Source organism: Rhinichthys klamathensis, unplaced genomic scaffold (assembly GCF_029890125.1).
Source record: "Rhinichthys klamathensis goyatoka isolate OS25496 unplaced genomic scaffold, OSU_Roscu_1.1 h1tg000126l_1, whole genome shotgun sequence".
Classification (NCBI taxonomy): Eukaryota; Metazoa; Chordata; class Actinopteri; order Cypriniformes; family Leuciscidae; genus Rhinichthys; species Rhinichthys klamathensis.
Window position 1 is genome coordinate 357,964 of NW_026606663.1, and position 24,016 is coordinate 381,979.

The 24,016-nt window shown below is 38.6% G+C and overlaps 1 protein-coding gene across 1 annotated transcript in view; it reads right to left on the reverse strand.

The window, feature by feature from the left end:
• ndst2a (N-deacetylase/N-sulfotransferase (heparan glucosaminyl) 2a) overlaps positions 1 to 24,016 on the reverse strand; it is a 70,618-nt gene that overhangs the window by 33,285 nt on the left and 13,317 nt on the right. The window contains exon 2 of the mRNA XM_056256271.1: positions 3,702 to 3,804. The gene's annotated coding sequence lies outside the window, so the exon portion shown is untranslated. The remainder of the gene's footprint in view (positions 1 to 3,701; positions 3,805 to 24,016) is intronic.

Genomic DNA, 24,016 nt, shown 5'->3' on the forward strand with positions numbered 1-24,016 from the left:
TTATGAATTTTTCGTAGAATGGACTTTCAATGGAGGGGCAGAAATCTTTCAGGTTTTATTAAAAATGTCTTCATTTGTGTTTCATAGATGAATGAAACGTCTTATGGATTTGGAACAATGAGGATGCGTAAATGACAGAATTGTGATTTTTGGGTGAATTAACTCTGACAACTTGCTGAAATATGAAATTATTGTATTTTGTGATTACAACACTTCTGACGTCAATCAGCTATTTTCACAATTGGCGCAAGTGATAGATTATTTGGCTAAAGTTTCATTACATAGAGTCACTTGCAAACAATTAACCAGAATGAAAAACGATAAGCAACAATAACCATCATTTAAATGTCTAATCATTTTTGGATCCCAAATTGGAAATGTTCAAATTTATTACAAAGCAAAATACAGAGGAAAAAAAATACTAAAAAGTGGACATTTTCATGAATCCAGAATAAAAAGGCATTGGGAATATTAAGAATCAGTATCAGATCAGATAATTTAAATGAAGATTGTATTTACAAATATATCCATTTTTACCCAGTTCTACATCGATCGCAGTGAGATAAAACTCCCCTCATCCCCTCAGGCTCAACTTCTACAGTCTAAACTTAAATCAAATCAAAACCAGGGGAGGGGGGAAAATGACAGCTCTCCAATTGGGTAAGAGAGTCATCGATCACGACGGCCCATGTCATTACAGTGACAGCTGCGCTAAGCAATTCAGCTCATATTCTGTTTAAGCAGAGTTCATAGGGGGATGAGGAGCACAGAGTGCCCGTTGCACAATACACCTAATTCTATACAGTAATGCTCTCCTCTCTCTCTCTCTCTCTCTCTCTCTCTCTCTCTCTCTCTCTCTCTCTCTCTCTCTCTCTCTCTCTCTCTCTCTCTCTCTCTCTCTCTCTCTCTCTCTCTCTCTCTCTCTCTCTCTCTCTCTCTCTCTCTCTCTCTCTCTCTCTCTCTCTCGTCAATCAAGTCGAAAGTTGATACATACTCCATTCAGTGGATGGGTTATTGGCATTACTCATAGTATAGACAAAGAGACAAAAGTATATTACAAACAACAGCAGTCAGCTTTCATTCTACTCATTCAGTAACAAAGTCTTTCTTATTATTTGAGATCCAAAGTTAATAACCACAGGTTGTCAAAGACAAAAAAAAAAAAAAAAAAAAAAACTGAAGCGGAGTGAATAAGATCTAGGAACAGAGAGGCAGCTGATGACACAGGTTGACAAATATAAGCACACTGATACAATCTCAACTGAGCAAACAATATCAAATCAAGATAGTCTTTTTGTGTCTCTCTTATAAAACGCAGACCTCGGGCATGCACATAGCTGAGCCAGCTGCATATTCTCACTGACAGAGATGTGCAAGAGCAGGGGTCTGCAATATTGGAAAAAATATCATGATTTCTTTTAGGAAGATCACGATTCACAATTTTATTACGATTCTTCTTAAGTCACTTCTTAGCATACAGCAAAACTAATTTGCCTATTTAAAACATTTTGCCTTACAAGGTAACAAAAAATATAAAAGAAAAAAGAATGACCAAAGTAGGGCTGGGTGAGGATGAAAATCTTTATTTCATCATTTTAACTTTGTTATTAAAGTTAATAAAGGGCGGCAGTGGTTCATGTAGGTTGTCTACAAACCAGAAGGTTGGTGGTTCAATCCCCGGTTCCACCTGACCAAGTGTCGAGGTGTCCATGAGCAAGACACCTAACCCCAGCTGCTCCCGACGAGCTGGATGGCGCCTTGTATGGCTGACACTGCTGTCGGTGTATGAATGAGTGAGTGAAGGGTGAATGTGAGGCAAAATGTAAAGCGCTTTGGTGGCCATTGGGTCTGTGAAAGCGCTATATAAATGCAGTCCATTTACCATTTACCATTAAAAATAAGAACAAAAAAACTAATTACAAATAATAGGACAAATACAATATAATATACAAATGAAATAAACAGTGCTTTAATTTTTTTACGGCTACAGTATTTAACATGCATTCAAGAAAGAAATTGAATAAACAACCGTAAAAATAAAACACTACATACTGTAGACTTCACTGTATAAATAAATATTGATTCTCATTAAAGCTACTGAAGGTTTTCAGTGATAAGCAATAAGTGATTTATTTTGATTAACATTAATGACAAGCGACAGCACGTTTATTAGGCCATATTATAAGACGAGAAAAATAACTTGTTTTTTGACAGGCTTTTAGTGTGCGTGTGATGTGCTTATAAAATGTTTAACTGGCAGGCTTTACAAAGCATGCAAATAATACATTTTTCGTGATTGCGAAGAACTGCAATGTCACGTGAACGTAAACGTGATGTAAATGTACGTCGCCTCAATTACAGTTGGGACAGGGGCTCCTCACCACAACTGCAACTGACAGAATGTGCACTGTAACACAATACTACAATATTTCTTCAAAAGCAGATTGTGGAGACATTTTAATTGTTCACAATCTAAAATCGCGATATTGCACATCCCTATGCTAGAGGATGACATATAAGACCTGGAGAGCTTGTATTCTCTATGGAGGTCTGGCCCATAACCTGCCCTGGAAGTGTGCATGTGCTTTCAGACACACAAAAACTCCTCTTGGTTCTGGGGTCAATTACATTTAAATTTGATCAGCTCAAGAAGTGCACTGAGTACACAATTCAAACACACGCACACTAAGTAGATTTAAAGAAAAGCCTAGTTTGGCTAAGTGAAATGTGACTTTCTGAGCCCTCCGTGTAAGCGTTAAGTGTTTCTGCAGATCAGTCACAGTGAGGTTTGGATAGCTGCTCTGCAGGACTGGCAGCAAACACTTGAGTGAGTTTCATTCACTGTAGTGGAATTAAGACTGTTACCATGCCGACAAGCTGCTCGGAAGTGAGAGATGAAGACCATTTTGATAAGGGGTGCTAATGAATAATGATACATTTGATAAAAAATGAGTGCTATACACAATTCACACTATTACTTTTTTAAAGATTTTTTTTGTGAGATTTTTAGAGATTCTTTTTATTGTCATTGTACAAAAATACAACGAAATTATTAACTGTATACGTTAATATAACGAAACAATTTTGTTGTATTTTTGTACAATGACAATAAAAAGAATCTCTCTCTAAAAAAAAAAAAAAAAAAAAAACTCTTCTGCATCAGATTTGTATAACAGGAAAAATCCATTTAAAGTCTGGGGTGAAACAATGATGAAAAAAAAAAGAAAGAGCAACAAAAAAAAAAAAGTTTTTCACACACACACACAAAAAGTTCTCATTTGCACCAATACCTGGAAATATTATAATTAAATTATGAAATCTTAAAATAAATATTTATAATTTTCAAACCATTTGAACTTTTAAGATGATCACAAATTTTTTATATAATATTTGTTAGCTGATAACTTACCATGTGATAGATTTTATTAGCAGAAATCCAAGAACAATGTCCAATATGTCACAGAATATTAAGTTCTTATCATACAGGGTCATCCATATTGTTGAACCATAGGAAACCATCCCATTCATAAAATAAAATGAATAAATTAATTAACAAACATAGGCCAACTATCCATAGCTGGTGGTTTTTATGTCTTTAAAACATGAAATGTTTTATGTCTTTAGAACATTCCAAAAAAGAAGTAAATTCTGGATTATTTTAGTGATCAGGTCAAAGAACAAGCAACGAAAACAACACTTACTTTTCTCAGCTGCAGCTGGTCATAAGAGAGCTTGTTAAATCAGTCAGTGTAAGTTGATTTATCCTTGGTGGAAGTGTGTGAATCTCAGCGTGTGTTCAGACACCTGTAATGAGGACAGAGAGGACATGCGGTGAGGTTTTGATAGATGACTCCCGCGCAGTTACGTCACTTTTGCAGTCAATATTTGCTCTCTCTCATTTGTGAGGTGTCTGTCTCAGATGGTTCACTTTTCTCTCCAAGACTATGATCTAAACACCATTGAATCGTTTTGTGTGTGCTGATGCACATGTATTGACAAACCATGCAGAGATAAGAACACATCCCTTAACCAATTACAGACCATCCACTTATACACAGATAGGAGAGAGGTCCAGGAAAAAAAAACCTTTAAAGAAAAAAGGTTAAAAAGTAAAGCCTTTCAATTACTCTAATGGGAGATTTGAATAATTCCAATCTATTTGAGATTTGAGCACACATTTCTATCTGTGTTTAAACTTTTTAAGCCTTGCCAATTTAAACATTCAAGCACAAGAAGACACGAAAGAGAACTCGCGCACGCTGTGAGAAGATTTGTATTGAAGCGAGCACACAGGCATTGAGTTCTGCATGTTTTTAATGATAATCAACGAACAAAAGACAAGAAAATCTGAATAGCTTTTGTACATTTATACAGTGAAGAATTTAATTCAATGTTATATTAAATTTGATTACTTAAAGCTGCAGTCCGTAGCTTTTCCTCTTTGTCGCCATCTCTGTTTAAAGTCTGCAATTGCAGTCATTCGCGGAATTATTAATTTTACGTGAGTTGTACATCGGCATGAAACAGCGCGGATGAACACAATGTTGTGAGGAGAGTGCGCGCCGCGGCTGTCGGTCACAGCGCCGGTCTGGATAACGTTGCTGGCATTCAGAATCACACATTCTACTTTTTGGAAGTACAGGATGACCAACATAAAAATTTTCACCGGAAAATGTCATCTGAACAAGTAAGTAACATTCACTTTTGTTCAGATCAACTACGGGGAAAATGCATTGATTGCACTGCAGTAAATCGCGCTGATTAAATCTAACGATCGCTTATGTCGAACCGTGCAAATTATACTTTGTTCTCAAATTGTTAATGTTAACAACATCAGCTTTGCGTGACTACATTTAATGTGTTTTATGGTTACCTGTAGTTTAGAATTCATATTCTCCATAATAGCTAAACGAGAAAGGCACAACAAAGGAAACTCCATAACTGTGTGAATTAAGCAAACAATTGTGGTGCTGTTACACGATTGAACTATTGAAATGTCTTACTTGTCCAGCAGAAAAAAGCGTCTCTTCTTCCGTTTTGAACCCCTTCAAAACACGGAGTTCACGCACCAAACGCCCTGCCTATGTTCCTTGTTCACATGAGACGGTTGTCTTTCTCTAGCCACTTTAAATCCGAAGTACGAAGTCTTTTGGGTTTTATAACTGGCGAATCTCCAGTTGACACTGATGATTGTCGTTTGGATCTTTCTGGATCCGCCATAAGTTCAATTATGTAAAGTGCTGCGAGAAAAGGCATCTCTACTCTCCCCAACGTCAACATCCACACGCGCAGTATAGCTAGCCGAGACTCCTTCTTTATGTGTACGGATGTGACGTAATGACGCAAAGACATGCTCGAATTTCCCGCGGAAATCCACCAGTACCACTGGAAATAAAATCATTATTACAAGCTAACCATTTTGAATCGAGCTACGGCAAGCAGATAGTTTTGAACACTGGCTGAATATGTTTTTTTTTTTTAAATAATTATTTTGGATTATTTTTAACTTGAAAAAAGTTGCGGACAGCAGCTTTAAAAAATTCAATTTCTGAAAACTACTGTTAGATACCAGAAAAACCTGAAAAGCACTGTTTATTTTATTTGTATCTTTGCTCCATTATTTTCTTTATTTTTATTTGACAGTAGTCCTCTTTTCTCTGAACAACGCAGATAACAAACCTTACCGAAACCCTAAAGCCATGATTTAAAACCGAACCATGAGTAATTTGAACTGTTACACCCCTTTACATAGTACAACAGTTTCTGTTTGGAAACAAAAATCATAATATAGGAGTTAAGTATTATTAAGCAAAAACTGTTTGGTTGTTAGATGACTAGTCAACCATCCTGACCCATAAATACACACATTAACACAGGAAGTGCTAAGTGACCCACTCGTCTCTCACATAACAAAATGGAATTTATACATAAACTTTATGAACATAAATACAATTATGAAATTATTTATGAAAGAATGATTTAGAGTCAGATCTGGCCACTGAAAACAACTAGACCTCATTGTGATCTTGACAACAACCAGCATGCATCTGCTGTCAATGAGTGCATTTCTGCTGGAGCTTTATTCTTTGGCTGGTAATGCACGACAGGAGGCCAAGAGAGAAAACAAGGACACGTGGAGAGAGTGATACTGTGAAAAAAAGTGTGTGTGTGTGTGTGTGCAGAGAGAGAGAGAGAGAGAGAGAGAGAGAGAGAGAGAGAGAGAGAGAGAGAGAGAGAGAGAGAGAGAGAGAGAGAGAGAGAGAGAGAGAGAGAGAGAGAGAGAGAGAGAGAGAGAGAGAGAGAGAAAGGAGGGCAGTCAGAAGACAACAGAGGAAGTACACAGGAAGAAGCCTTTGTTCTTGCTGATGCAGATTGAGAGTTTAATGTTTAATGAATCTCAGAAAGACAGAAGATCTCTCAGAGGACCACTAGAGGGAACCTTAACTAGGATGTCAACTACTAACACGCCTTCACACGGGGGTAAAGATGGGTCACACAAGCCACGTTTCCACTGTCGGGCAAAAAAAAAAGCGGGCGTGCTAAAGCATGACAGGGCCAATCGCATTTCCACTGTCACTTCCGGAGTTTGAACGGGCCTCGTTGGGGCCAACGGCCAGGGTTTTTGGCCCACCAAATACCTTGGTCCAAAGCGGGCCAGCTCGGGCTTGAGAAGTGGCTTCAGACAGCAGCGAGTGTTTGAATACCTTCTGTTTGTGATCCGATGTGGATTCGGATTACCATATAAGGCAGAAAAATTTAAATGTGATGCAAAAGACTATGCGCGCTAACCATAGCGGTAAATACGACCGCTTGAAGAAATCAGACAAATTATATAGGCTATCACAATCGTGTATTTATTTTATTTGTCAGTATGTCTCGTCTCTTTATAACGGACTGTCTAATATCCATATTTAGCCCCGCATATGTCATAAAATAAAGCAAGTACGGTTTTTCGGGAGCTTCCTCTGTTTCTTTGACTGAAAATATAACTGTATTGGGACTGTCACTGGAGAGAGTGGTAAAGTTTCTCAGGTCGTATTTTTTGTGGAACATTTGTAGAAATGATCGTTCTTTCTAAATGTGATGTAAACACATTACTGTCCTGTGACTACAAATAAACAGAAACAGACGTGACTGTATAAGTATGTGTCCTCTTTCTTTGGTGAAATAATGGTAAATACCACTTTATTTCTGTGTGACTAAAGTGCAATCTTAACAAATGTATTATGGTCATAGGTAAAACATTGATGCTTGGGTTTTAAATCTTTAGGTAACAACAAAAATGTCAACAAACTGCCGATTTTATCATGTTCGTTTTGCGATCGCGCTAGTTTCCAGAATTTCTTTATAGTTATTTTTCTGATAAAACTTTAGTTGGTGAAATGATGAATTTAGCTGTTGTATGTAAACTTTCACCCAAATAAACAAGTCAGAGCACAGGCAAACCTAAAACCAGACCAGATTAGTTGGCTTGTCATTCAGATAATCCAACAAACTGTAGTTGATTTAAATAGAATATGTAGTTCTGCCCATTTCCAACATGGACATGGACTATTGACAATCTGATGTTAAACAAGAGGGATGTCATTGACCCAACCACAAAAACAACAACATTTAAACCAAACAATTACAAATATGACATGTATAGTTAAACAGCACTCAACTCGTCTCTCCTTCACACACACACACAAGCACAAGCGCACAAAACAACCTCTGCACAGTGTCAAGGTCCCAGTGAGAGCCATGTTCCACTCTCCACTGACTAATTCAATATTGATAAAGAAACTAAACAAAGCATGACTATCAGCACTGTAGGATTCCCAGTACCAACAGTGAACACTCTCTCAACTCTACCCTCCCTCTACATGACTCTTCTCCACATTTATTTCACTGTTTCCTCCACATTCCTTGGCTTTCTCCATTTATATTAAACAGACTTAAGGCTATTCTCAGATTATCATACAACCACACAACACAATTTTGTCTGTATATTATTTTAACCGATTCATCCCTCTACACATCCTTTGCCCTATCCCACCCCTACACAATCTCCTCTCATCTCAGTCTATAGTTCATGCAGGGTGCTAATTGATTGGCTTAAATCCCTTAGCTTGTAGAAAGTGTGCTGATTGGCTGAGTGTTTGACAGCAATGGAGACCCTTATGTCAGCCTGTAACAGCTCTGCATCATCAGGCAGGAACAGGACAAACTCCATCTACCCCCTCATTATGCAGTTTTCCACTGACTGCAGTTTGCACATGCAAAAGCACACAAAACCCCACAGAGATCTTAAATGACCTTTCAAAGAAACCCAGCTCTCATTTCTCCATCACTGCACCATCAAACCAGCAGCAGCGGTGAGTGTGTGACAGAGTGGTTGGGATGGTATGCGTAACAGCGTATGGATGGCTGTGACTCATCGCTCCGGCAGGGAATCGTGAGAGAGCGGTGCGACGTCGACAACGGTCAATATGCAAAGGAAGATTAGAAAATGATCATATTGAAGATTGTGCAGGGCTGTGCTCCAGTAGCAACGCTCATAATCAAGGGCATGTTTCACAAATAAAAGATTAGTGTAGGGAGGAGCGATGTAATAAATTAATGTGGTTTTAAGATGCTGCAATCCCAGTGACATTTCATTAGCCAAAGAGCTGCTTCAAATTTGTGAGCAGCACAGGTGAGAATGGCACAGAGCTGGGGGTGTAGCATAACATGACTGCCAATCTGATGACAGTGAATGACTTAATTATACCTGAAACCAAGCCACGAGAAAGAGAAACGTAGAAGAGAGCAACATAGTTATCACAAATCTTATCACAAATCAGCTCTGTGTGTCAGGGTGAAGGGAGAGACAATAAAGCCCACTCAGAAAACACTTTACATTCATCAGTGTGATATGTGAAAGTGAAAGAAATGATTAGTTTGAATCCTATAATAAAAAGGATGATTGAAAGGCATCACTACGGCACAGATATAGCCGATGGAGCTCTCCCTGAACAACCACTCAACCTATCTCAAAAGGCATTTCCTCATCTCAGCTACGCAGAGAAGATAAAGCAGAGGGGCGAACCTGTTGTCATATACTGTCACTCTCTTCAGCATTGGACACAGCTTTTGCACATATCTGCCTCCAAGACATTCAAAAGCACATACCGGTAAGTCAAAATGTAGATTCATCCATCCATTTTCCAAACCGCTTGTCCTATGTAGTAGGCTTGATGGCAAAATGTAGATGTGATATAAAAAAAACATTTTAAAAATGTAAATTAAATAAGAAAAACACAATTAACTAATAAATAAATAAACGTAATTTTTCAAATAAACATCACATTTTTTTAATATACACAAAAAGAGACAGTAAGGACATTTACATTGTTACAAAAGATTTCAATTTCATATAAATGCTGTTCTTTTGAACTTACTTTCGAAGAATCCTGGAAAAAATGTATCACAGTTTCCACAAAAACATTAAGCAGCACAGCTGTTTTCAACATTGATAAAAAGAAATGTTTCTTGTGCAGCATATTAGAATGATTTAAGGATCATGCGACACTAAATACTGGAGTAATGATGCTGAAAATTCAGTTTTGCCATTATAGGAAACAATTCATAATAAATATATTAATAATACAAATTAATATATTAATATATAAAGACTTCTTTCAAAAACATTACAAAACTCTTACCCCAAAAATGTTAACGGTAGTTAATTTAAAACATTGGTAAATGTTTTAAATAGAGCAGTACATTCTAAATGGCAGATGAAAGCATTGGCAAAAATATTTCATAAATGAGCATGCAAGGCACAGATTCCATGTGGGCCTGTACCTGCTCCTCTGCTGACTCTTATGCTCTCATGTACTGTCATGTTGTCTCAGTTGTGGAGCTTGATGTTTGATAAAACACTGAAGCATGCCTTATGAAGGTAAAAGAGTAGCAAAACTCGAGAGCACGCAGATGTGAATTTGAGTACTTGTACGCTAAAATGTACACTCATAGCTCCAATGTGAAAACCTGTAAAATAAAAATCTGAAGTTGAATGTTGAAATTTGCACTCGCAGACAATAGTCACAAACCTGTATTCTGAATTTGAAGCTGCAGACAAGCAGTCACAAATGTGTAAAATGCCATTTACAAAAATAGAATGACAGACACAAACTTGTAACATATATTTGCACTTATTCTTACATTCACACTCGCAGTACAACCTCAAGTAGGCACTTGCAACTTCTCAAATCTGTCACTGCAATTTCAAATTTCACACCTTGACTTTTGCTACTCTTTTCGCGATATATTAGATGCAAAACTAACTTGTGCACTTGCAACTCAAGGGGGTAATCCATCAGCCGGAAACTGGAGCTTCGCTCGGGGGCTGGCATTGTAGCAGACCATCACCTGCTGTTAGCATTCCATTGACTCCCATTCATTTTGGCGTCACTTTGACAGCGAATAACTTTACATCTGAGGCGTCCAAAGACTCCATTTGTCCATTATTTATTTCTAAAGAAACACGACAATGTATAAAAGGGCTCCATTACTTTGTATCTTACGTTATGGCCCCGTAGAAGCCGTTTTTTTTGTAAAAATAGGCTAACGATTGCGTCATAACCACGCGACTCTCTGTCGCACAGTAGAGAAATTACCGTATAGACAGAAGGAGAAGCTCATAGGCAATCTTTTACTGTCTATGAGGCAATCGGGTGGACATGGAGGCATAAAGTCAAGGCAGAAGCCCATAAAAGCAACGGGACAAAATATTTCAACAACAGATTTGTTTCAGATATCAATTCAGATTTGTCTCGGCACAGCTACTAGAAGGTCAGAACAGTTGCTCACGTCACATCTACGTCGTCAAGCTTAGTTTGAGCCTGCGCAGTACACTTGGCTATCAGGAAGTGAGTGCTTCTATTGGGCTTCAATTATCTCCGTGCGGCGGGAGTGGGGGTGTTCAAAGGAGCCGTTTTATTGGTTGGCGCCTAGCCAATGAAATGGGACTTCTGTTGTAATTGATGATGTCACGAAACCCGTGTGTTAGACTGATATTAAAAGTAATAAATTATATGATCAAACTCAGTTAACACCATACTAATTAAGCAGAGCCTACTATGTACAGAAAAGCCGATGAGCCCAGAATATGACGAAAGAAAAGCAAATATGTGTTTAGTGCAAATAAACCTGCTGCCTGCAGTTTTATTAATAATAACAAATTGTATTTTTTTTTTTTTTATAACTGTTGGTCCATTAACCAGTTTAGTTTCAGATCGTCCCTGAGGACGCGGGTTTGCGTGACATCATCAATTACAACAGAAGTCCCATTTCATTGGCTAGGCGCCAACCAATAAAACGGCTCATTTGAACACCCCGTAAAATAAAGTACAAATTAAGTGCACATTTCTGAAGTCTGGAGAGTTCAGCCAAAATTTTGTCATCATGTACTATTCTTTCTCATGTTGTTCCTGTGTGTCTGAAGCCCCTTTCACACAGAGATTCCGGAAAATACACGGATAAAGTGACCCGGGATTTGAACCGGGTTCGTTTGACTTTGTTCATTCACACTGCCAGTGATTTTCCGGAATCAGAGAGTGCGTTCACACACAACCCGTAAAAATCCCGTAAAGACACATGACATCGATGTGACATTTAATGGTCTCAGTAGCATCTTAAATTTGTTATGAGCTGCGATTTCTCTCTCGAGAAACCACGCTTGAGCATTTTTTCTTTGATTCGATCATAAACTAGCGAATTACGTACCGTTTCACTAGCTGGCGAATGGTCCCGGCTTCAGCGTCATCATTACGACACGGCATTGATTACGGCTTTTGTTCACACAGCGCGTGTTCCGGGAACTGACCAATGTCCCAACCCGGCTTCAATCCCGGATCGTGTTTGAGTTCACACAGACTTGTTCTAGCAATTTCCCAGCAATTTCCCGGGATCAACGCGCTGTGTGAAAGGGGCTTGACTTTCTTCAGTTGAGATATTGTACAGAATGTTCAAGCTGCACTTTTTTCATATAAAAAGCATAATACATAGATGGGCACATAAAAATAAGCTCCAAAATCTCATTCATACATGCGTTTATTCAAACTTGGTGCCTTACGATAACTCAACACATTGGGAAATAGAAAAAAGTTTCAGGCTTCAATGAGCACATGAGATTTTATGAGAAAATAATCTCTCCTGTTACGTTAAATGGAAGAAAGAAAATCATAGGGGTTTCAAATTACATACATTAATGACAGAATTTTTCTTTTTGGATAAATTATCCTTTTAAGGTTTGTGGATTTCTCAACTACTTAAACAACTAGGTTTTCATGAAGGCCCTTCATAAATACCTTGCTCAAGGGCACTGCAGTATCATGGGTCATAAAGCAGCTTGACCCTCGTGTAGGTGGGGAGACAGCGAAACAAAGAATGAGTATCAATGTGTGGCAGGAAAACATCTTTCTGCAGGAAGCAGTAAAATGTACCGTTATGATTTTAAAAGATTGAGTAAGAGGCACAGTCAGATCGGGTTATTCTTTCTCTATATACATCTCTCTATGTCTATATCTAGCTCTGAAAAGTGTTTTTTCCAATCAGAGGTCAAAGGAAGCATAATTTCCTCAGATATTCAAGCCAATTACATTCACAATGTTTTATAGTGAAGTAAAGAACCGGTAAGTAAAAAATAAAAGGCATGCTTATTTCTCACAGCTTTTTTTCAAACGCCCCATGGAAACCTCAAAGAACAGTTTTGAGTAATGACAAACTTAACTAATCCGTGGAAATGAATCTAACTTCACAGCACTATTGTCATTTTTGTATCTGTGGTATAAATCAGAGACACTAAACACGCCTTTCAGGAGAGGCCATAAAACTAGCCTACCATTCTATTTTCTTTAGAAAAGTTACATTCATTCAAGTCTGTGCTTGACCACATTAACTATAATAATTAATAGACATTGGAGAACCATATCAAAGCTACTCCAAAACTACAAAGAAAACAGAGAAGCACAAACCCAAAGGACATATAAAGACAGAAATGTTCATCAACAGCCATGACAATGGATGACCCTAGACCTTCTGACCATCCCTCGTCTTTATCCACCTCATTTGACCTGCCCTTTCATCCCAGAACATTCCATTAACTGCACTTCATCCCATTAGAGACCGTCAGAACCTCGCTTAAATCAATGCTTTGCTGAGGAGTCCAGCCGCACTCCAGATCCACTGGCATATTCCCGTGTGACTCACAGCGACTTAATGACTTTATTTCAGCTCTGCGTTCCCAATCACCCGACAGGTATTTTTTTTAGAGTGGCGAGTGCTCGCACATTGTCTGTGACTTTGCTTTAATTTGCAGACAGGATATAAACAAAAAGGTCAGTTGAGGAACTGGAGATAACGATGCTCGTTGAACCATGGAGGGAAAGGGAAGGGAGGAAAAATGGCAGAAAGAGTAGAAGGCAGAATCCCGCTCTTTCTCTCTGAGACATGATACCAAATGTTTGGCAATGTCATCCACAGCTCTTCCTAAACTCTCCAAGGCAGATAGAAAGAGAGTACACGTCTCAGAGCAGCTGAGACGAATGGGCAGCTCAGTCAGCTATGCAGGTAGAAAAGATTTTTTCAGAAATGTTTTGCTGGGTCTCTTGGGATTGTGCAGAGTTATTGATCTGACTGGATCAGTTTGGTTATGGGGTGATGAAAGAACAGGGGTCGAAAAGTCCATTTAGCTATGATGGATGGTTCGTTTAAACCTATGAACAAAGAACAGCTATGTTAAGACATAAAACAATGCTAAAAATGTAAAGAGCAAATGCATTTAGTGTCACCTTCCTCAAGGTTGGACACTGGAGAGAATGAATGGTGTTAATTCACAAAGAGGAGGGGGAAAACATACATGATTTTCTTAAACTATACGCAATTTTTATATATGAAGGTCACATTAAAGCTATAAATTCTTTACCATGCATTCATCATTTATGTTTGCTACTATTCAAATGTCTTGTGTATAGATTTAGTTGTTTACTAGCCTGGTTAAAACCAGACCATTCTCAGTTGTAACTGAGTTATGGTCTGGCAAAGCGTCATAGACGAATCATTTCCAGAGGGGCGTCACCAACGTACGTCGCGGATAGACCTAAAACCAATCAGAGCGATGAAGGAGATGACGTATGCAGAGCGGCGGAGAAACATCTCCGAGTGTTGTTCTTTGGTCGGTTTTTAACAAAAAGGAAACATTCAAATCGCTTAAAACAGACGTGATAGCTGATTCGAACGAGTGATGTTCGACGGCGGCATCCATCTTTGTAATGTAGGCTACAAAATCTGCTTCAAAATCCCAGCGCTGTCGTCATCGTGTAAAGCCCGCCCCAACATTTCTGAATGGTGCCTCGATTTCGACGGATTGGAAATGGGCTTGAATGAGCTCTTTGCCAGACTAACTTTCAGAGCAAATCTAAATTTGCCGGAAGTTGTCTGGGTTTTCCCAGGCTAGTTGTTTACCATTTGACCATCCACTATGAAAATACATCATAAAAATGTTTTTTTTTTTAAACAATGGTACTCTAAACTAGCCTGGTAATACCAAACTCTGCTACTTCGCTTTGCTTCATAGACAGTCTGGCATGGCATAATTGAAAAGTGTTTTCTTTCTCGTGGGGGGGGGGGGGGGGGGGGGGGGGGGGGGGGGCTGGGGGGCGCTTGTCTGAAGTTTAAAATCATTGGTTACCCGTAAGCCAATCACATAACGTTTGGCTATGACGTGTGTTATTCGCCAGCTCAGCCGCATCGAACTTCCACTGTAAACACATGTATGATGCGAAAACAAAACCATCGAGCGAAATACCGGAGTGAAAATGGCTGACCGAGTTTTGCTGCCTCCTTAACCTGATCCTCCATGAGTGCAACCAAGGGGGACACAATCACAACTATCGCCTTGCCGGCCTTTGGCCTCCCCAGTTTCTCGCTGACGATCGGTAATAGTTGATAAATTAAACTTTTCCCAAAACCTGTCGGGAGTAGGGCCACAACATCACCTCCATTCAAAATGTTTAACAAACACTCTTCTTGTTCGGGCTTCAGTTTAAAAATGCCGGGAAAATTCTCCACAACAGAGCAAATTGCATCCCGTGTCTCCATATCCGCGGTCGTTTTCGATTTCCCTAACCTAAAATACAATCTTAAACTCTGTGCTTAGCGTCTACGTCACGGCTCTCAGCCCGCCCTCTATTCGTTGATTGGCCGGCTGTTTTCAGGCCGGAGGAAAACTGAGAGACATGTCGATGTCTCAGACTGAGTACAGAAGCGAACTGAAATAGAGCGGAAGTACGAAGTCTGACGCAGTCAGGCTAACTCTAAACCAAGATTGGAATAAATAAACCATGACAACAATTTAAAAGTTTGGTGTTGGAAAGAAGTCTCTTCTGCTCACCAAGTCTGTATTTATTTGATACAATAGAAATAGTGATATTGTGAAGTATTATTACAATTTAAAATAACTGTTTTCATTTTTAATATACTTTCAAATGTAATTTTTTTCCTGTGATGAAAAAACAGAATTTTACACAGCCATTACTTACGATACTTCAGAAAGCAATATAAACTTCAAACAGTAGTGTGTTTGTGTGAAAATGAAAAAGCTTTTAACAAATTAGTATTGTCTCTATAGCTGTCACTTTCACCACAACCACAAATTTGCCTGTCAAAGTTTTATCAAAAGTTAGACTACTTTGTTGCCAAGGTGACAACAGTATCGGCGAACATGTTTGAAATAACACATTATGTGTGAAGAAAATTTTTTGGTTTTATTAAGATTTTTTTAAAGAAATTATTGTATTCAGTAAGGATGCATTAAATTGATCAAAAGTAACAACATATATTATAATGCTACAAAAGATTTATTTTTCAAATAAATGATGTTCTTTTAAACATTTTATTCAAAGAATCCTGAAAAAGTTTATCATTATCAAAATATTAAGTAAGAAGCTCAACTGCCATCACAAAAAAATAAAAAATGTATCAAATAAATTAGGCCTTGGTGAGCATAAGGCCCTGTTTATACCTGGTATTAAGATCCGTTTTGGTCGATCGAATCACAAGTGGACAATCACATGTAAACGGGGTCTGAAACGAAAAACATACCAAACACAATGTTCTCTCAACATTTCAGATTTCTAACACTGGCCGTGTTCGGCATGGTCTTGCGGTTATCAGAGCAGAAACGAAAGCTGCTGCTCTCTGTATATTTTTTCAATTGTCTCCGGGCACATTCATATGTAAATTGCGCAAGCTTATTTAGTCCATTAGATCGAAAGATAAAAAAAAAACCCAAAAAAACATTTACCTGCCCACAGACCCTCCCCTCAAAGAAATCAGGACAGAAGTGGCTGAAAGTGGACAAAAGAGGTGGATTAAAACACCAGGTGTAAACGGGTATGTGTCTCCCTCGTCTACTTGTTATCCGATCGACTTAGGGGACGTTTACACGACAACGATATGCTTAAAACGGAGAAGTTGTCAAAACAATCCCCATTCACACGGATGCGCGAAAACGACTAAAAACCCTGTTATCTGCAGCCAGGCCATTAGATTGCGATGAAACATTATAGATTGAACACGTAATACGTGAACACGTCTTCAGAGATTTGTGTTTTTTTGTTGTTTACACAGACCGTTTTCAAAACTTTGCGTAACGCCATTGTCGTGTAAACAAACGGCCAAAGCGCATACAAAGTTAGGTTTTTAGTAGGGCCGGGACTTTAACGCGTTAATTAAGATTAATTAATTACAGACTTTAACGCGTTAATTAATTACACAAATTATTTTAATCACACTTAGTTTTGCACCGCGGAATGTTTCTCACTGGATGAGTTTCGGCGGACCGATTATACTGGCGCACCAACTAGCGCTCATGACGAAGAAGCTGACGAGATCGCTTTGGTTGGCCGGTGGATGGGAAATTTTGTTATAAAAAGCGAATGGATGGAAGCGTCGATAAGAGCATGGTTGTGTGCAAGCTATGCAACAAGGAATTCGCTATTGCTATTATGGTGTGTTCACACCGAACGCAAATAGAGCGTCAAATACATGTCTATCGCGTCTAGTTAGACCCTTGAACATTTGAGTCCAAATTTTTCAACTTGCCGGGAAGACATTCGCGGCAAACGCGTCGCCCAATTCGCGTCATTCGCAACGCCCGGCGCGATTGATGCGTCTATTCGCGTCTTTGCATTGACTTTGTATGTAATCTACTCGCGCAAATAATTAAATTCGCGTTCGGTGTGAACACACCATTAGTGTGTTCAATATGCTATTGCTACACTTAATGGCAAAAATTGCACTGGTCTGCTGGACTTGGTTGAACAAAAATAAACTATTTTGTTGCTTTAGCTTATGTATTCAGTCATTATTCAATAGTATACTAAAAATCCATGTGAAAAAAATTACTTCTCACTGTTCTCAGGTCAAATATTTATGCAATTAAAATGCGATTAATTTCGATTAATTAATTACAAAGCCTCTAATTAATTAGATTAATTTTTTTAATCGAGTCCCGGCCCTAGTTTTTAGTTGAAAACAGTGTCGTGTAAACAGCCCTTAAAACGCATCAGAATACCGGGTGTAAACAGACACTAAGATACTTCTTTCAGACACATTAGATAAATCTTACTGACCCCAAACATTAGCAGTAGTGTATGTTCTAAAAGTCCACAGGACCAAAAGAGTATTCAAGCACATTTCACACTGACTAAACATCCAAACACAGCACATATCCCCATATACTTACACCTGAAAGTCGACGAAGAGCTTGCATTTCCTCTCTCTGGTTCTGGCTCATTTACCACACTCACATTTTATGTTCTCACACACTCACACTCACACTCTCATTCAGAGGAAATAGATCACAGATGGATCACAGATCAGAGGAAGAAAAATGGGAAGAAAGAGAAGGCAAACGATATGGGATAGAGCAATGAGGAGAGGGAAACAGAGATAAATAAAGGTGGAAGGTTCCAGGCGCATCTGTCAGTGACATTGACAAGGCCAACCAGGCGTGGTGTCCAGAGGCGGTGGGACAGGAGAGCTGAGAAATGTGTGTTCCACACCACTGCGCCAGGGGCAAAACACACACACTACTGTTACCTGTTTCACACACACACAGACACACACACACCACTAACGGCAAGGCTTAATGAGATCCAACGACTGGCTTTCTGAGTTTTATTTTATTTTATTTTATTGGAAGTCACCTGAATTCCACCTCCAAGTCAGACATCAGTATTTTGGGAGCTAAGAAGCAGAGATGATATCTATAAATCACCAGATAAACAAGAGAAGGCAAAGCGCAATACTCTTGAGACTCAGCTAATCGTGGGTTTGGCTTTGAGCCTTTGAGGAATATCTGTCTGACTGAAATTTGACCCAATAAACCAGCAAGGACAATAAGCACCTCTCCAAGCCCCTCATTAGATAAGGTGGAGGTCTGTCTCTAATGCCAAATTAACAACACCAGTCCCATTCCAAAAGCACAGATCCCATTTGCCCTGTGGTCATGTTGCCAGTGTGGCCTGTTACAGCCTATAATCAGCATCTGGGAGAGATAAGAGCTCCATGTAAAGACTGAAGGTGCGAGCGTCAGACAGGGCGGGAGACTAAACCAGCCCCATGCTGCGACAGGGCCCGGCTAATCACAGGCGGTTGGATTAAACCAAAGACCAGACGCAGGGATTTGAGAGGACGACTAGAGCAATGGGAGGTGAGCCCAAGAGACAAAGGATTACCTGATGGAAATATTCATGCAGGTTTTTACTCCCTGCTGTCTTTCTTCACTGGTTTCAGCGAGCGCAAAATGTTGAGTCCCCAAAGGCAGCATCTTTAAAGGCAGATTAATGATAATCCAAGTTAATGCAAGAGGGAAAGCTCACTCTGAGATATGCCTGTGTGCCCTAAACCAACACGAGCAACCAGAGAGGAAAGCGTGTAGTATTGCTAATGCGTATTACAGTGCCTTTTTCATGGTATAAAGGGCAGATTTGATCATAATATAACAAATAAATAACTGATCTAATGTGTATATAATATAATAATTATTCTGTGAATGTCAAGATGCACCTCTAAATGTTATGTTGTACATCTTGATGTATCGAGATGCTCTTTTTTATGATTTTGCACAGAAGCTACTAGGCAACAATATGTCATGCAAATTGTCTGGTAATAACTGGCTGCGCTTCAAAAGGGCAGCAGCAAACAGGGTCAAAACTGGAATTGTTTGAACTTTAAGCATCACATTACAACGCTTGACCTGAGCACAACACGGCGCCGGGAGTAACACTGTAGCTAAATGCAAGGGGGAATGTCGAGATGAAACGCTGACATTTTTTAAATGAGCAGCATTGCTGTTGTGTGTGTGCGCAAACACAAAATCGCACAAAGTAAAGATAAATAAGAACAACACATCTCTAAATAAACTAGATTTGGGAAAAAGGAAGTGCTCAAGGCAGCAAAAGAGTAGTGTTAATGTTTTAGGTTTTAGGCTTTGGTTCAGAGTATAAGAAGTGTTGCATTAGAGCTGCTTTGACAAGCACCACATCTTGCTTTCTCATTTGGAGAGCAATAACCAAATTTTTATGCGAATTTAGAGCAAATTGTGGCACTCAAATAAAGGGGGATGGGGGTTTCCACCTGGAGTGTGTATGTTCAGGCTGATTTAATAAAAAAAGAAGAAGAAATAATGGGTAGCAGCAATTTTAATTTAGTGCTCACCTAATACAATAGAGAAGGACAAAATTTAAATGTCCTAATCTTCAGACTCATAAATATCTATTTCTACTGTCTCTCTCTCGCTCCCTTCCTTTATTCATTTACTATCTCTCCCTCCCTCTCTGTCAGAGCGAAAGAGGCAAGGGTGGTTGTTCACTTCGAGCACGCTTATTGGGTTAAATGCACCACGCTGCTTTGCTCCTCTCTAATGCAGTGCAGCTCAGGAGACGAGACTTCCCGCTGAGAAATCTCTGAGCCGGAGAGAACATGTTGACTCACTGCAACATTAGACACACTTGCAAGAGCGCAAACACATGTGCGCACACACGCACACAAAAAAGAGCTTTTCCGTTGATGCATCCCACTTACAAACACTTTGATTCCACTGAACAGGGATCAAGATGACACCCAGAGCCAAAATTTATGGAACATACTGATTAAAGACTGACAACTTGTTATTCAGAAGAAACTGTTAGGGACTGAGCTTCAAAAGGAAAATAACAATAGATTTCTGAGCCCCAAACTTTAGTGAAGTTTGTCTCATTTCTTCCCTCAGCTGTCTCTCTCTGAAATAGAGGCGACTGAGCGCTCTGTGTGGAGGTAATGGTGCGGCAGTTGAGACGCAGCGGTTCAATGTGTCAGATCGCATCAGGGTAGAAGCATTACCCTGCAGCAAGACACACTCGGAGGAAGCTGTGCTCTGCTCACACACAAGTTTTAAATGATGGGATTAAGCAATGAAGCTCTGGCTCATGAGAAGAGGGATGAGACAGTCACTGATTGACAGCCTGAATGTTTTCTCTAAATGCTTGTTTCTCATATGAGACGAGAGAATAAGGCAAAGTACAGAAAAAGAGCAGCTTTAGATATGACGAGTTAAACATGAAGGTAATGACTGAGTAACATTCTCTCTTCCTTGCCTGATTCAAACTTACTGGAGTGTCAGTGGTGTAGTTATGCTTGATTCATAGTCTTTGTGGAGATACAGTCACACACACTGGGGTTTGGCCACTCTTGTCTCATTAAACCACTCAGTGGGAAAGAATCAGACACACACAGAAGGTATAACTCACACTGATACACACACACACACAAAGCATGAACACATAGAGCTCTGTGATCAAAGCCACATCCATGGATTAAATACTTGTAAAAAAAAACACTAAAAAGCGTGAAAAAGTCAAACTAGTGGGTAAAAAAACAAACATCCAAGACAGTACTGTTATTGTTACCTAAAACTAATTAATTAAAAATAGTTTTCATTAATTTAAATAAAACTGACTGAGTATAAAACTGAATATAATATTTATACTGACTATAAATATAAGATGAAAAACATATTTCAGTTTCCAAATCAACATTTCAAGTTTAAGTTGAAGTGCTAAAACTGAAATAAAAATAAAAGAAATCGAAAATATACAATAATAAAATGACAAAAGAACAGAAAATATAAAAAGTAAATATTTGTTTTTAATAAAATATTAAATAATAGTATATAAATAAAACTAAAATAACTCTTATCTAAGATAATGGACAAGTTGAGAAAAATACTGATTTTAAAATAAAACTCTATAGTGCTCAAAAAGCAAGGTCAACGTAATTAAAAAATTATTATTTTATTCAATTTGTGTGTGCAACATTTTTATGTTTAAAGTAAGTGCAAATTCAGCTATTTCAAGAGACATATCATAGCCAAAAATCACTCCAAGGTACAGACACGTTGACTTCTGAAAAAAATCCCACAATCCACCATAAAACAACTGAAAATTAGCTACTCAATATATGCATTTACGGGAAATGTTCCGTTTTCCTCAGTCTCTCAAGACAACAGAAATAGAGGATGAATACATATTTCATGATGGCACATTATTTTTTAATAGCTACAATTAAGACGCAAGATAATGATATCAGAATAACATCAGTCCTGATGTTATATACAGCGATGGTGCTTAAAGATGTTTTAATGCGCAACCACATAATCATGTCACAGGAAATTGAATCATCAGTGTGCTAATGTTTAGTGGATCAAGGCCTCTGCTAGTGCACGACTTCCCATTCACCACATACTGATTCCCGTCATAAAGAACTAGAAACTGAAATGAGACACAGTAACTGTCTCTCCTCATTACAAGGAAGGCAGAATCAATACAGCCGTGTGAATGTTTTACACGAAGACTGTTATCAGCACATAATAACCGCTGCGACTCATGAGCCGATCAGCCCGTCTCTTCAAGCTCATATCCCCACATCTACTGTAGCACATTTATATTCATGCACTAGTCCAATTTGCTTTTGGCGTGAATTAAATTTGCTCTTAATTTCCATTTGCGAACCTGCTATTTTAGGAGAGTTGCTTGAGCATTTCCTGTCTGATTGTAAACCGTCTGCCATCTTTTCTTGCTCCAATTAGGTCGGTGAGACTCGAGTCATGCCGGATGAGGAATCCTATTACTTTAGAGACCAGAGGAGGAAGGAAATAGAACAGTGATTGAGTGTTTGGCATTCACAGCCAAACACATTGAGATGTTCCCGTGGAGGGAGATAATTCAAACTGTGACATTGAAAGAGAAAGCAGGAGAGATAGAGATAGAGAGATACAGGAATGAAGGCTGACTATGTACAGATCTGACATGTCATTCAAATGATTTAAGATATCCGGCTCTTTCTGAAGCAGTCACTCAAATTAGGCTCAACAGTTGAACTGGATTACTTTTGTTCACCTAAAGATAGACAATGTGAAGCTATAGCCACTTTCATTCAGTCTTATGCAAATTTAATGACATCTCCCTTTAGATGTAATATATGTGAACAAGGTCTGTTTTCAAAATGCCAGTACATCAGGTCTATGTACCAGAATTGCCAGAAAAAAATAACGCTTTGAACACATACTAAGTTTGGACGTTCTGATGTAGGAAGTCTGCTGCTGTCAAAGAGCTTGAGTCAATCACAAGTTGTGACAAAAATGCCTGTGATATGAGAACAAAAAAAACAAAAACAATGACATGTTTATGTCAAATTGTACAGATACTGAAATGAAAGAACTGCTCAGATGGAAATATTACTGGAACAGTTAGAGATACATTTTTTTAACGATTTGACAAAATTTAGGGCAAATGGCATCACAGTTTGATTAGGGTTATAACACATTTTGATGTTGATGTGTGAATGGTAGCAATACAGACAAAAGACAGACAGCCGTTCCATGTGTAAACAACAGATGTAGTATATTTATGTGATAAATCTGGCATTTTTACTCAAGTTTTGTGTGAAAGTGGCTATTATGCATCATATCACTTTCCCCCGGGTATATCCATGATCAAAATGACCGTTTAAAAGTTTGGAGTCAGTAAAATGTTTTAAAGAAATTAATACTATCAAGGATGCATCCAATCAATGCATTCAAGTGAGTGTAAGGACTTTCATAATGTTACAAAAGATTTCTATTTCAAATAAATACTTTTTTTTTTAACTTTACATTAATCAGAAAATCCTGAAAAAAAATGTGACACTGAAAGTTATTTAAAATTGTAGAAATTGTTGGCAATAGTCATGTTTTTACTACATTTTCATAAAATACTGAAAAAGCATTGTTAAGCTTAAGTGAAAAAAATAAAACAATCTTTCAGAATCCAAAATTTTGAAAGGTGGGGTACATTTAAACAACTCTACCTAACCGTAAATCAAGTCTCCTAATGACCACAGGGAGCATCTTGCCAGGAAGCAGGTGATTTCCTGAAGCTGAAGGTCAATGTCGACTCGGCAGTGCTACAATAACATCACTCTGTATGTTGTACACAACCCAGAGGGACTCCCCAGCTGCAAAAAATAAATAAATAAAAGAAATAAAAACCTGAACAAGCACACAAAAATATCAATATAAAGACCAATGCAATATTGTGAGGAAAATCAATCACTACACTGTAAATTGTGCTGTGATGTGAAACATTGCACTTGCAAAAAACCTATCACACACATTAAAGGCCATCTGTACCAACAAGAAGGAAATGTGGAGGGAGTTGTGATTGGTTTCCACACCATTCCCATAATTCATGAACCAAATGCTTTGATTGTGTCAGGGACCATTAATTGGCCATTGTGGTGCTGTGAGCCATTAACTAGAACAGAGGCCAGCACACCAGTGAGACTACACAATATCTATTGTTACATTATGTACAAGTGCAGAAGTGATGAAGATGTTGTTTCGATTGCCTTATGACAACAGAGAGAAGGGGGAGAGGAGGAGCTGGCAGTGATGAAGAGAGCTGGAGGG